We start from the raw sequence: 14,621 nt of genomic DNA on the forward strand, positions 1-14,621 counted from the left end.
CATAGTAACTAGTTAAATTATCACTGCAATTAGCAATATTCTAAGCATTATTAGCAAATGATTTACACTATGCTGAGTTCTTGAATTAGAGATGAATATGGCAGGATCTTAGTGTTGAAATAATTTTTAAATAACAACAAATAAATGCAAAGCAAAAAGAACTCTCAAACACTGCTGGTGGAAATACCAAATGGAATAGCCATTTTGACATTTTGGAAAATTTTGGAATATTACAGTTAATAATAGACTCATCAATAGACCCATCAATCTCTGGCTAGATGTTTATCCAAATAAATTTAAAACTCATGTTCACATGAACAGGTGTTTGTGAATGCTTGTAGCGGTTTTATTCAGAATCACCAAAGATTGGAAGGAACCAAAATATCTGTTAACAGAAGAATGGATAAACAAACCAGTACCTCTCTACAATGGAATATCTATTCAACAATAAAAAGAAAAATATATTAGGAAACAAAGGCAAAAATAAACAACTGAGGCTCCATCAAATGAAAAAGCTTTTGCACAGTGAAAGAAACCATCAACAAAACAAAAAAGCAAACTATGAAATAAGAGAAGATACTTGCAAATAATATATCCAATAAGGGGTTGATACCCATTATATATAAAAAGTGTATACAACTCAAAAGCAAAATGAAATTCAATTAAAAATGGGCAGAGAACATGAATAGACATTTTCCCAAGGATTACAGATGGCAAACAAATACATAAAAAGATATTCAAGATCACTAACCACCTGGGAAATGCACATCAAAACCATAGTGAGTTATCACTTCACACCAGTCAAAATGGCTAGTATCAAAAAGACAAGAAATAACAAGTGCTGGTGAGGGTATGTAGAAAAGGGAACCCAAAGTGGACTGTTGGTGGAAATGTAAATTGGTAAAGCCACTATGGAAAATAGTATGAAGCTTCCTCAGAAAAACTAGAAATAGAAATACCATATGATCCAGTAGTTCCACTTCTGTGTTATTTATGCAAGTGAAATGAAAACATCAATGTGAAAAGATATATGCACCCCTATGTTTGTTGCAGCATTATTTATAATATTTAAGATTTGGAAGTCATCCAAGTGTCCAACAATAGATGAATGGATAAAGAAGATGTGGCATATGTACACAGTGTGGTGTATATACACAATATTATTCAGCCATATAAAATAACAAAATCCTTCCATTTCTGACAACATGCATGGACCTGGAGGATATTATGTTAAGTGAAATAAGTCAAATGGAGAAAGACAAATACCATATGATTTCACAAATATGTGGAATCTACAAAGCACAAAATTAATTAGCAAACAAACAAATAAGAAAAACTAGAAACAAACTCCTAAAAGGAAAATACACTAGTGGTTGCCAGAAGGTAGAGGAATGGAGAGATGGACACAATAGGTGAAGGCGATTAAGGAGTACAAACTTCCAGTTATAAAATAAATAAATCAAGGAGATGAAAAGTATAGCATAAGGAATATAATCAATAATATTGTAATAACATTGTATGGTGACCTATGGTGGCTACACTTAATTTGATAAGCATTGAGTAATGTATAGAATTGTCAAATTGCTAAGTTGTACACCAGAAACTAATAAACCGTTGTATGTCAGTTATACTTTAATAATAAAAAATATTAACACAAAACCATGTTTGAATCTAAATGCATTTTGCCCAGTTCAAGAAACCAAAAACTAAAAGGCTGTTGGTTGTAGTATTCCATCCATATAACATTCTATAAAGGCAAATCTAAGAAGTTCAGTGGAAGGGTTTGGAGGCATGGAGTGTGCTTTGAGGGCAAAAGGGAATTACAGAGGATGTTTTAGGGTAGTAGAAATGTTCCATATGATACTGGGGTGCTTGATACATCATTCTATGTAGCAGCTCAAATTCAGGAAATGTACAAAGCATGAACTTTAATGTATGAAAATTTAAAAAGAAAGGAAAAGAAAAGAATCAAGCAGAATGTCAAAAAGTCTACTGATGGAATATAACGTGTGAAAAGTGAATCTAACTGTATTTCAATATTTAACATAGCCTTACTGCAGAGCATGGAGTGCAAATGTTGCTGACCCAAGGACTTTTGGAAAACAGTATTTTGACTGGGTAACATTAAGGTTAACAACAAAAAAGAACTGTGCAAAAACATGGTAGCCTAATGAATATATTTCTCACAGATTATATAGCTTAGAAGTTTTGAAACTGCTTTACATGTTTCTGAGTTTTTAAAAATAAGTATTGAATAGTAGTGAGAGCCTGCCTTCCTACCGTCAGAAGATTTTCAAATAGTAACTATAGATACTCCACCCTCTGGAAGTAGGGCTTAATCTTCTCTCCCCCTTAAATGTGGACTGGACTTAGCGACTCACCCTAAAAATAAAATATGAAAAGGGAAAAAATAGTAACTTTACAATGGGGTAACCTGGAACAACTACTTTAACTAAACGATCGAAGTTAACAACATCAGTCACATTGGGCGGATATTACGCACTTCTGACATGATGTGATGACATGGATATTTTGACTTCTGTGGCATTCTTCCCCAAAAGCTATAATCTCAGTCCAATCATGAGACAAGCACCATATAACCCCAAATATAGAAAGTTTTACAGGATATTTTTTCCTGTACTCTTTGAAACTGCCAAAGTCATGTAAATCAAATACTGAGAAACTCACAGAAGAGGAGACTAAGGAGACAAATACATCAAGGCGCCAGGTGGTATCCAGGATGGGATTCAGAAACAGAAAAAAGATACTGATAGAAAAGTTGATGAAATCCAAATAAACTATACTTTGCTTAAAAGCAAACTTAATAGTAATGTGCCAGTGATAATTTCTTAGTTTGACAAATGTACCATGGTTATGTTAAGATTAATGGAAACTGGATAAAGTATATATGGAAACTCTCTGTACTATCTTTGCAACTTTCCTATACAACTAAGTTTATTCCAAATTAAATGTGTATGTATATACACACACATAAACAGTGATTTTGAAAATTATATATAAGTTTTTGGATACATTATAGATGCATTGAATAATGTTTAAACATGTAATATTAAATGTCCATTTGACAAATTTATTTATTGTCTTTTATTGTAGGGCTGTGTTGAGACTAGGTCTGCACTATAACATTTTTTTTGCACTATAACATTTTGATCAATATACAACAAACTATGACATTGAATTTATGACTACTAACTTGTTAAATTGACAGCAGGTTATTTTTATTTAATGAAGCTATAATATCTATATTAATTTCATATATTTAATTTAAGTATAATTAAGAGCCGTAATACATTAGTTTCAGGTGTACAACATAATTATTCATCAGGTCTATACATTGCTCAGTGCTCATCACAATAAGTATACTCTTAATCCCCTTTTATCTATTTTTTTAAAGATTTTATTCATTTATTCATGAGAGACATAGAGAGAGAGGCAGAGACACAGGCAGAGGGAGAAGCAGGCTCCCCGCAGGGAGACCGATGCGGGACTCCATCAGGGGTCTCCAGGGTCATGCCCTGGGCTGAGGGCAGCGCCAAACCGCTGAGCCACCAGGCTACCCTCCTTTTATCTATTTCACCCATCCTCCCACCCACCTCTGTTCTGGCAACCACCAATTCATTTTCTATTTAAGATTCTGTTTTATAAGCATACCTGGGTAGCTTAGTGGGTTAAGCGTCTGCCTTCACCTTAGGTCATGATCCTTGGATTGAACCCCACATCCAAGGCTCCCTGCTCAGTGGGGAGCCTGCTTCTCTCTCTCTCTCTCTCTTCCCTTCTGCTCTTGTTCTCTCTCACTGTCTCTCTCTCTCTCTCAAATAAATAAATACAATCTGGTTTTTAAAAAAGAAAGGGGTTTTTGTCTCTTTTTCTTTGCATAAAATGTGTAATAATACATTGAAGATGCAAAATGTTTCCAAACAAAAATGCACAATAATTTGATGATTACTTCTGAAATTTTAAAGATATCCTAGTAAATTTCTTGTTTCTAACTATTGAAATATTTTTCATTTTTGTTTAGGAACATATTTTGCTTCTTCAATGTATTACACACTTCTCGCATTATCATAGGCAGCTTTTGGAATATGTAGCAACATAGACATAGTGAGTGCTTAATAAATGCTGGCTGAATCAATTAACAAAAGTTCAGTCTTTGTCTCTCTTTAATGACAAGAAGAAAGAATTTCAAAGTATATGTAATTCCACATAGAAGTCAAGCATCTTAGAATTTCTTGAGTCTCATTTTTAAAAATTCGGTATCATTTTAAAATTCCATTTTGTAATACATTTTTAAATGCAGTACGTGTGAAGAAATATATAATTTACATTCAATGAAAGAAAGGTGCCATAATAGCTTCCCAATTCACTTTAATCTCCAGAAGCCTAGGGGTTTTTCTTTTGCTGACTCTCCAAATAATTTTCTTCTTCTTTTATTTTTTTCCCATTCTATTAATTCTGGTGGATTTAAAATATTGTTAGCCTATTTAGTTTCATTTATTTTTACATGACATTATTTAGATGAAGAAGTTAGAGTAGCTATATTTCAGACTGAAATATATGCTTTAATTCTTAAACCACTCATTAACTACTAAAATATTTATCGCTAGCATTTAGACATCACACCCTAAAATAAAAAACCCTGCCAAGTGTTTGCATTCTTTGTATAACTAATGTTCAAATAGATACCCTAGAAAGATTAGTTGCTATGAAAATCTATTAACTCATAAACGTGGATAATTAAAACCCTACCTCCAACCTACCTTATCTAGCTTTAAAAAAAATCTCTGACTTCCTAGGGAAGAATTAAGAGGAGCCTTCAAAAATCAGTACTTATGTATAATATTTGTCCCCAATATCAAATTGTATGTAAAATTAAGAGGTCATCGCCTAAAAATGATTCTTTGAGAGAAAGTTAGCTTGGTTATAAAAGTAAACATCTCAATTGATGGTTTGACTTATCTCTTCTGTAAATTTGGAAAGACGCTGTGTGCCATAGATCATTATGTTAAGATACTTGATAAAAGGGAAACATTTTACATATAGTGAGTCTAATATCCCTTGGAAAGAAATGCATGACTTAGTAGGGCAATCCCTACTAAGGGATTCTTTGCTGGGTTAGGATTGCTGTATAGATAGGTCAGCAAAAGGTGTTTATCCTCCAGTAAAACTAAAACAACAACAACAACTACAAAAGGAAACACAGCAATAAACAAACAAACAAAAAAAGCCCTCCTTGAACTGAGAAAACCTCCAGTTCTGAAGAGGGGAATATTTTACATAGAATCTGAGGAAACATAATAACATCTTTCTAAGAAAACAAATCACAAGCTGAGTGGACCCAAAATACCTTAGGAAGGATCTAGAGAGTTAAAACTTGAAACACCTAAAATGTAAAGAGAAAATTAAAATAATCAAGAACCCCACAACAGACAGAAAACCACTTTGAATACTTTGTATTTTCAAATATCATTTCCTATGCAATACTCCTATATAACTTTTTACAAAATATATTCCTACCATTCATTTCTTCATTCTGCTTTTAGTATTAAATATTCCGATTTCTCATCATATATTCTGAAATCCATATGTTTATGGAAACCTAACATTATTAATCATTTATCTATTACTGATCATCAAAGGAAGGATGCAGTTTCACATAAATTCAGGTAGGCTTATATGTTTGTAGATTTTTATATCAAGAAGTAGAGAAAATTTGTATCTTATTGTTTCTATTTTCTTTTTTTTTTCTTTAAAGATTTTATTTATTTATTCATGAGAGACACAGAGGGAGAGAGAGGGAGAGACACAGGCAGAGGGAGAAGCAGGCTCCATACAGGGAGCCTGACGTGGGACTCAATCCTGAAACTCCAGGACTCCAGGACTCATGCCCTGGGCCAAAAGCAGGCGCCAAATCGCTGAGCCACCCAAGGATCCCCCTTGTTTCTATTTTCTTTGATTAGGAGGCAAGGGTACCTGCTGAGAATGTCTAAGGATACAGAGAGCAGAGCGATAGAAGGAGCACAGTAATATTTCTTTATATACTTTTTAATAAATTTATTTTTTATTGGGGTTCAATTTGTCAACATACAGAATAACACCCAGTGCTCATCCCATCAAGTGCCCCCCTCAGTGCCCGCCTATTCTACTTGTCTAGGTAACCATGTGGGTATACTGGTGTTAGCCTACCCATTTCTGTACATGGCAGCATATAGCTACATCTGGACAGACATGAAAAGACAGAAGTTTGGGTTTGCATAGAATTCTAGATTTTCTAGAATGGATATTAAAAGAACAAGAAATTTTGAGGGATTTTTTAGCTAGTTTTTTACAGAAAAAAAGCATTGGAAACCAGACTGTAAAGACAGGTAGGGATATCCAGATGAGAGCATATCTCCAAACAAAGAAAATTAAGCATGCAGCTCTCTGCCCAGATATTCACTTACAGCAGAAACCTAAAGAATTTCCATCCTACTGAAATAGCATCTTCCTTTCATCACCATGGTAGTGTCAAAATATAATTTACAAATATAGACTGCATATAGAGTAAAGATTTATCTAGTGAGGACATCAGCAGGATAGAGAAGCTGGTTGAAAGGGGATTTGAGGGAGATTTACACAGTCAGAGAATGCATGCAACGATAAGTTTGCTAAGTTAGAGACAACAGTTCACTCTCCTACTGAGTGAAAAACTGAACTTTTGGAGTTATATTTTCTAACAAACAGGATTAATTTTCACTTTTACTGGGAAAAATATACAAGGAAACATGTAACACCATAGCTTCTTATCAATGATAAATAGTCAGAAAACAAAAGAATGCTTTCCTTAGATAATTATATAGTCCCTGGATAGTCCTGTAACAGTGCTCCAGTATGATATTGAAAAGTGTAAAGGGATGTGATTAATTTTGATCACAATTCTCAGTAAAAATATGAAACTTTATAAGGTATTTATAATTGTAAACTCATATTGAAGAAATGTTACTGCAGATTTAGCATTATGTATTTTGCCTTATATCCAAGTTTGGATATTATTCTTCACACAAGAAATACATGTCATCTCTCAAAAACTATAGTGCCCTTCCAGGCTAAATTCCTACTAGACTTTTTTTTTTAATTTTTATTTATTTATGGTAGTCACACAGAGAGAGAGAGAGAGAGAGAGAGGCAGAGACACAGGCAGAGGGAGAAGCAGGCTCCATGCACCAGGAGCCCAACATGGGACTCGATCCCGGGTCTCCAGGATCATGCCCTGGGCCAAAGGCAGGCACTAAACTGCTGCACCACCCAGGGATGCTGACTTTTTCTTTTTCTTAACCCGACTTAGAGACTATAACAAGTATGCTCTTTCCTATTTTCTAACCATTTTTTAACCCATATGTTTTTGTTTTTAAAGAATTTTCATTGTCTTCCTGGATGTGGAAATTATAACAGCAAGGAATGAGTTTGTTTCTTTTTTCAGGCTGTCATGAGGTAAAGGCTCTATAGATCAAGCACTGAACCCTCACCCCCATCCAGTTCCATCGTCTTTCTACTTACAATCCAATCAAATTTCAGCATTGGTTGTCTATCAGTTTAATTATTCAGTAAGAATCCTACTTTGTCTATGTCTTCATAGGGATGTATCTGTATTATCTCAACATTGAGAGGGTGGAAACCTAACTTGATTCTTTTATAGAGTGTGTGAGTATCCCTATTCATTCACAAACAAAGGAAAAGCAAAAACAAACCAGTTCAGGGCTTATTTTGAGTCTGCCCATATCTGAACAAGTTCTACACAGGTTTCAGATAAATGTTAACAGATATTCCTGTCACAGGAAATGATTAAGAAAAAGTATTTATATTTTCCTGTCCTACTCAAAATGTTTACTTATGAAGTAGATTTTGTGTATGTTAATATTTTGTCACATAAAAGAGACTTTGAATTTAATGATATGATGTTTAAATTTATGTGTAAGCACTTGACCATAACCTTAAAAAATTATTCTGTTATTCTAATAAAATATCTTTAGAAAAGTTCAATGAACTAAAATCTGAGAAAAAAAATTGCTGTTAAGCCCGGACAGTTGCTGCTTTTCATAACACTCCAACATAGTCACGCATTTTTAATGAATATTTGTGAATCCATATTTCTAATTATTCATTAAAATTCACTGTTAGATGCTACGAATATGCTATAGCATGAATTTCCATGAATATAAAATGAAAATTAAAACACATAATGCTCAATCTGCAGCAACACTTCTCCAATATATGAGTTCACAATCATAAATACCTTATAAAGTTTCATATTTTACTGAGAGTTGTGATTCAAAATTAATTGCATCCCTTTACACATGAATTGTCCAGCCAAAATGCCAAAATTAATTATTAAATTAAAAAAATCAAACGTGTTCTTTTATGTAAAAAATATTATTTGATAAATAGTTTCTGAAGTGAATCACCAGTATTTCAAGTATGAAACTTAAAAAAAATACCCACAAAATAATAATTTAAAAACCCTCTTACCCAACTTAGATTTCATGAATCAAAGTCTTCAGTGATAATGCAGATGGATGCATGAGTGAATTTTTTAAGCTGTACAGGCAAATTTCTTGTAGATAAATATTGTTTTTTCTTTTGGCACTTACAGCAATTTCTATTGTGAATTTCTGAGCATTTTTTTTTAGCAAGTACTTATACAATCAAGGACTAGCTCTTATTCAGGCACTTCTAAAAAAACACATTCGCTTGTTTAGCAAATACTTACTGGAAAGCCTGCTTTTTAAAGATTGATAATTCACCAGTAAACAAGACAAATAAGGTCCTTCTCTCATACAGTTCCCATTCTGATGGGGAAGAAACAACATATGCAAACACACATAAATTTCTTCATATGTAATACCTTAGTGGCTAAAGTTTATATAGGCAAAAGAAGCATGTTAAGGAGGCACAGAGCACATTCAAGACAAAATGCTCAGGTAGGTCATCTGTGAGGGACTAATGTTTTTCTGAGATTAAAGCAAATTTGAGGAAGGACTATCAAGAACAAAGGGACATACATAGGAGTAGGTTTGGACCTGCAAAGTGACTAATATTCCTGGAAAAGGCTCATATGGGCCAAGTTCAGAGATGAGGTTGAAGGCCAAGTTATGAAAGGAATAAGATTGCAAAACAAGGCCTTTGATTTTTGTGCTAAGGAGTAACATAATCCGAATTATCATTTTAAAGTAACACTCTGGCTTTTGTGTGGAGAATAGGTCCTGGCCATGGACAGTAATGGAAGGAAGGAGACTAGTTAGTCAGAGAGGGCAATCAATTAGGTAGGTTGGTAGTTTAGACTATGGTGATCAAAGTGGAGATCACAAAGATTGTTACATTGCATATATATTCTTAGAGAAGCCCTTTTCTTACATCATCTACTCTCTGTAGACATCAAGACCTTGCCTGATAATGCTATTTGAGGTCTCAGTTTTTATTAAATCTCATCAACTATTTGAGGTAAAGTTTTAAACATACTTACACTTATTTAAATTTAAAATTTAAATATATTAAAATTAAATTTTTAATTATAAATTATATGAAATTTAAAATTAAATATATATATGTATATCAAATATTTTGATAAATAGCTATGTACACAAAGAATAAAAGACACCAGAATCCTATCAGGTAGATATCACATTATTATGTTATATCTTAGTGTCATTTTTTTCTATAGACATTTACATATTTTAATTGAAATGACACCATATACATGGCATGGGAATCTGTTTTGACCAACTTAATTTTTCACTCTTTTAGTGTACGTATAACATTAAGGCATTTTAAAAAAGAATTCTAGTCTCTATTCTATATAGAGAAGCGTAACATAGATATGCCACAATTTACTCAAGGTACTCTTTTAACTCCAAGTCTTACAAAGATAGTTAATTAAGTGTATAGTATAGAGTTGGTGCACTGGGAAGTTTGTCAAATTTTGAGATTCCCTAGATTTCTATCCTTGATTCTCCTCTTTCTTGATTCTGCATGTGCTCCTAGAAATCCTCATTTAGTTGTTTAGTTTAACATGCAATTGAATATACATTTAACTCCCCAGTCTATCTTCAAGCTGTAAGTCTTCATATTCAGGTATAAATAACAGCTCATGATTGCTTAGAGTGGATCTGCATATGAGATGCAGGACCTGCAACACAATACACTTCATATTAAAATTATCTTTCTATCATTCCTCCAAAATAGAATTCCTCATTAAATTTCCTACTTCGGTTGATGATACCATTTATCCAAATTTGTTATGTCTCCCAATCACTTCTCTTTCACTTCATTTTTACAGTCATTTCCATAGGTGACTAGTAAGTACCTCTCTAAGCTGCCCTCACCTCCCCATCTATGCTGACACCTCCTTAAATTCAATTTCATCTTTCACCTGGACTCTTGATATAATTTTATAACTTCTTTTTCTGCCTCTATATTTTTCTATAAAGTCAATTTGTGGCTGTTTTACTCGTACATTTTTTTTCTTCAGTGATTCCTCATCATATTTAAAATAATTTTAAACTTCTTAGATTATCTACTTCCAAACTAGACCCAACTCTTCTCTTCCTGGGGCACTATATCCTACAATAATTTGTAAACTACAAACAAATTTGCAGTTTACATGCATGGCACATTGTTTAAAACTTTCTCTTCCAAGAATACTTTTTTTCCTTTTATCTACTTGACAAACTTCTTCAATTCATTGAAGCTTCTAGGTCACAGTAAAGAAATTAAATTTAACTGAACCATTTACTTTGTCTGGGTCTTTACCTCTTCTGTGGTCAATCCCTTTTCTTCAACCAGGCAGTTAATTACCAACTTCTCTGTAATATTTCTGAATATTATATGTTGTTTATACATGATATCAGTGTATAAATGTGTACATACTGCTAGAATATAACTGTATCTGTCTTCAGAGTAGCTTTTTGAGGTAAAGAATCATGCATTGTTTGAATTTGCAAATGTAAACCCTTGCACAGTGACTCCCATAAGCAGAATTCAATATTCTTCGTAATTCAATTGCAACAAAGGATGAATGATAACCAGCATATAAGATAGACATCTATTTAAAGATTTGTTCTTAATGTTTTGAATATTCTTTCACCTCAAGCTCTTGTTTGATCCTGATCTGGAACGTCTACTTTCGTCATCATGTTTTGTGTCAACAGTTGATTTCAAAACCTAAGGTCAATTTTTAAACTAATTTTAGTTAATCCATATCAGTTGGGATCCAGACAGGAAAACAGAATCATACTAATTATTTTAACTGGAAAATTAATATAAGAAATTAAACCATAATTGAAGGACAGAAAGGCAGAGAGGGAAAACAGGCATAACAGAAATTTTATTTGCAGGAAGTAGCTGTTGTCTCTAGGATTTTGTGAAGAAAGGGCAGAGGTTGGGGTTTATCAGAGCTTAGAACCTTACAGGAAAGCATTCAGAAAGGAACTCAGATCTCTGGAGGTGAGGCATAACCTAGCTGTGGCTGGTGTGTCAGAGACTCAGAGCAGGACCTGTCAGAAACTGGGACTCCAACACTTGAGTAGGGCCACTGCCCAGATGGTCTCTGAAGGTAACCATGAGCCTGGTTTGGGTATAGTTGAAAAAATATTGAAAACTAGATAAATTGCTTGGGGTAGAGAGAAGAATCACTGTTGTTTTTTTGTTTTAAGTTTTTATTTATTTATTCATCAGAGAGAGAGAGAGAGAGAGAGAGAGGCAGAGACACAAGCAGAGGGAGAAGCAGGCTCCATGCAGGAAGCCTGATGTGGGACTTGATCCCGGTTCTCCAGGATCACACCCTGAGCTGAAGGCAGACACTAAACCGCTGAGCCACCCAGGGATCCCCGAGAAGAATCACTGTTAAGAGGACATTGATAGGAACAGTTCAACAGAAGGAGTAAGACCTTTTGCTTGCCTCTTCCTCTAGTTTTCCTCTGGTGACCTGTATTAGCAAAATCCAGTAGGGAATGATCTGCCAAAGGAGAAATGTCTTTTGCAAAATCCCAGCCCCCATACCTCAAGAGGAAGATGGAAGTGGGGATATGGAGGCAAAACATCTGAATAACCAAAACACAGATCATATAGGAATACTGTCATTAATTTGATGGCTTGATGTACATATCAAGTTGTGACTTGAATAAAGAGACCCATTAATCAGGTCCCCTAAACATACGCTTCATGCTACGATATGAGAAATATCTGGAATGCTGTCAACCTACAGGTAGCAAGCAAGACTGAGTCATACTCCTGGTCAATTATTTATCATTTATAGATGCAAAGCCAAATTCTTTGGAATGTTTTCAATAATATTACCTGATTTTTTTTTCCTGTGGCCAAAGACATAAAATCAACCTAAATGTTTCATAGGATGCTTTAATAGGTTAAACCAATTATGAATCAAATTATATATACCCTTGCTAATATTCATCAGCATATTCCTCTATATGTAGACAAATATCTAATCAATTTGAATTGCATTATTTCAATGAGTACATTTTTGTGCTAGAAAAAACTTTGTGAATGCTTATGGTATACCTGCACTTTGCACAATTGGTATGTTCCCAGAGTCTAGAGCAGTGCCAGACATGATGTGGGCCCTCAATGTATTTCTGTTAAAAAAAAAAAAAAATGACGTCACTTAGTTTTTCAAATCTTACCCTGAGACACATTTAAAATGTTCATTAACTGGAACACTAGGATACTATACAAGGAGTCAGTGACTTGAAAGTATTAAACTTATTTCCAAAGTTTCTAGCTCTATCTGGGAATGCATTGGTTGTGAGAATTTGCCTTCACAAGACAGAAGCAAAATTTATTTAATGCCTAATATACAATGTAAATTCAATGTGAATGATTTATTTTCTTAAGATTTTATTTATATATTAATGAGAGATAGAGAGAGAGAGAGAGAGAGAGGCAGAGACAGAGGCAGAGAGAGAAGCAGGCTCCATGCAGGGAGCCCGATGTGGGACTCGATCCTGGGACTCCAGGATCACTCACTGGGCCGAAGGCAAATGCTTAACCGCTGAGCCACCCAGGCATCTCCAATATGAATGATTTAACGTTGATTAAAAAGGCTTAGTATTTTTAGGTTTCTATATTTTCATTAAGAGAAATGAAAGAATATATTACAGGCTGATCTGGTTCTTTCAATCATTCACTGTTTATCTAATTAAAACACATTTTTAAAAACTGTGTTATAAATCATAATGCTCACTGTGGTGAGAGTACAATGTATTAATGATCTAAAATACTCTCAAGAGCAACTACATTAAATGTAGCAGTGCAAACAGAAGCATATCTAGATGTTACGTATTTTCACATTAGCTTTAAAAACAATGTATTCAAAAAAGAAAATCAATATTCAAATGAAATATTTAATAATTGCTAATATATTAAAATTTTCAAAATTCAATTATATAACTTCTTTATCATTATACACAGATATAGTATATCTAAAATATATATATAAAATTTTAATAATTTTATTTTTTATAATTATATCATGTCATTTATAAAATATATCTCTACATAAATATCCATCCATCTATCCCTATCTATCTGATTTGTTAATATTATAACAGCAATGGTTAATTTTATATGTCAACTTGATTGAGCCATGGGGATGCCTACATTAAACACTGTTTCTGAATGGTCTATGAGAGTGTTTCCGGATAAAATTAGCATTTCAGTTGGCGGACTCAGTAAAGTAGATTTTTCTCCCCAAAGTGATTAGACATCCTCCAATCCATTGAGGACCTGAATAGAAAAAAAGGCAGAGGAAAGAGAGGTTCATCCCTATTTTTCTGTCTCACTGATTGAGCTGGGACATCTCATTTAATCTTCCATTGCTCTCCATCAGCTCCTATGGTTCACAGGCCTTTTGACTCAGACTAAATTTCCTAGGACTCCATTTTGCAGAGAGAAGATTGTGGGAATTCTCAACCATAAAAATCACATAAATCAATTCCTCATAATGATGCTTCATCTGTATATACCCTATTGGTTCTATTTCTTTGAAGAACCCTGACTAATTCCATAACCAGTCGAGAACTAATGTATTCTACCATGGTGTAATAAGAGAAATAAGACCATCTTTATCCTCAAGGTATTTGCAGTCTTTTAATGTTTTTCTCTTCTTCTTAAGTTATTGACATCCCTATTTTTGAGAAGGTTACAAATATTTTGGAATTGTGATAGTGTCAATAAAAATAACAATTATTTGAAGCAATAACAATACTTTGAATTTTCATAAAACTGTACATTATTAATGCTTTTGTATACATTTCCCAATTTCTTATTTTGATCTATCACCTAATGTAAGATGTAGAAACTGTGCATATTATCTCCTTGTACATATAACAAAAATGAAGTCACTGATAGTTCATAAATAATATTATTCATATTTTTAATCTTTTTATATATAATTCAACCTAAAAGTTAGGTTTAAACCTTTTCTACAATGAAATCGCGATACCCCATACTATGAAAAATTGTAGTTTTCTGGAATTTGAAATAAAAGTGTGGTTTTTCATTTGCTTGTGAGATGTAAATTGAGGTTTCTAAGCATAAAAGCCAATGTGAAA

At 33.5% G+C, this 14,621-nt stretch overlaps 1 long non-coding RNA gene across 2 annotated transcripts in view; it reads right to left on the reverse strand.

The window, feature by feature from the left end:
• Positions 1–2,074: 2,074 nt before the first annotated feature.
• LOC140608390 (uncharacterized) overlaps positions 2,075–14,621 on the reverse strand; it is a 62,071-nt gene continuing 49,524 nt past the window's right edge. Inside the window, exons 4-5 of one of the 2 annotated variants that reach the window (XR_012010405.1) lie at positions 12,571–12,644; positions 2,075–2,382 (exon numbers count right to left, since the gene is read on the reverse strand). This is a non-coding gene — a long non-coding RNA (uncharacterized lncRNA). Of the gene's footprint in view, positions 2,383–8,763; positions 8,844–12,570; positions 12,645–14,621 lie in introns of those variants that run through there. The other variant, XR_012010406.1, reaches the window with a different exon arrangement.

This window comes from Canis lupus, chromosome 17 (genome assembly GCF_048164855.1).
Source record: "Canis lupus baileyi chromosome 17, mCanLup2.hap1, whole genome shotgun sequence".
NCBI lineage: Eukaryota > Metazoa > Chordata > Mammalia > Carnivora > Canidae > Canis > Canis lupus.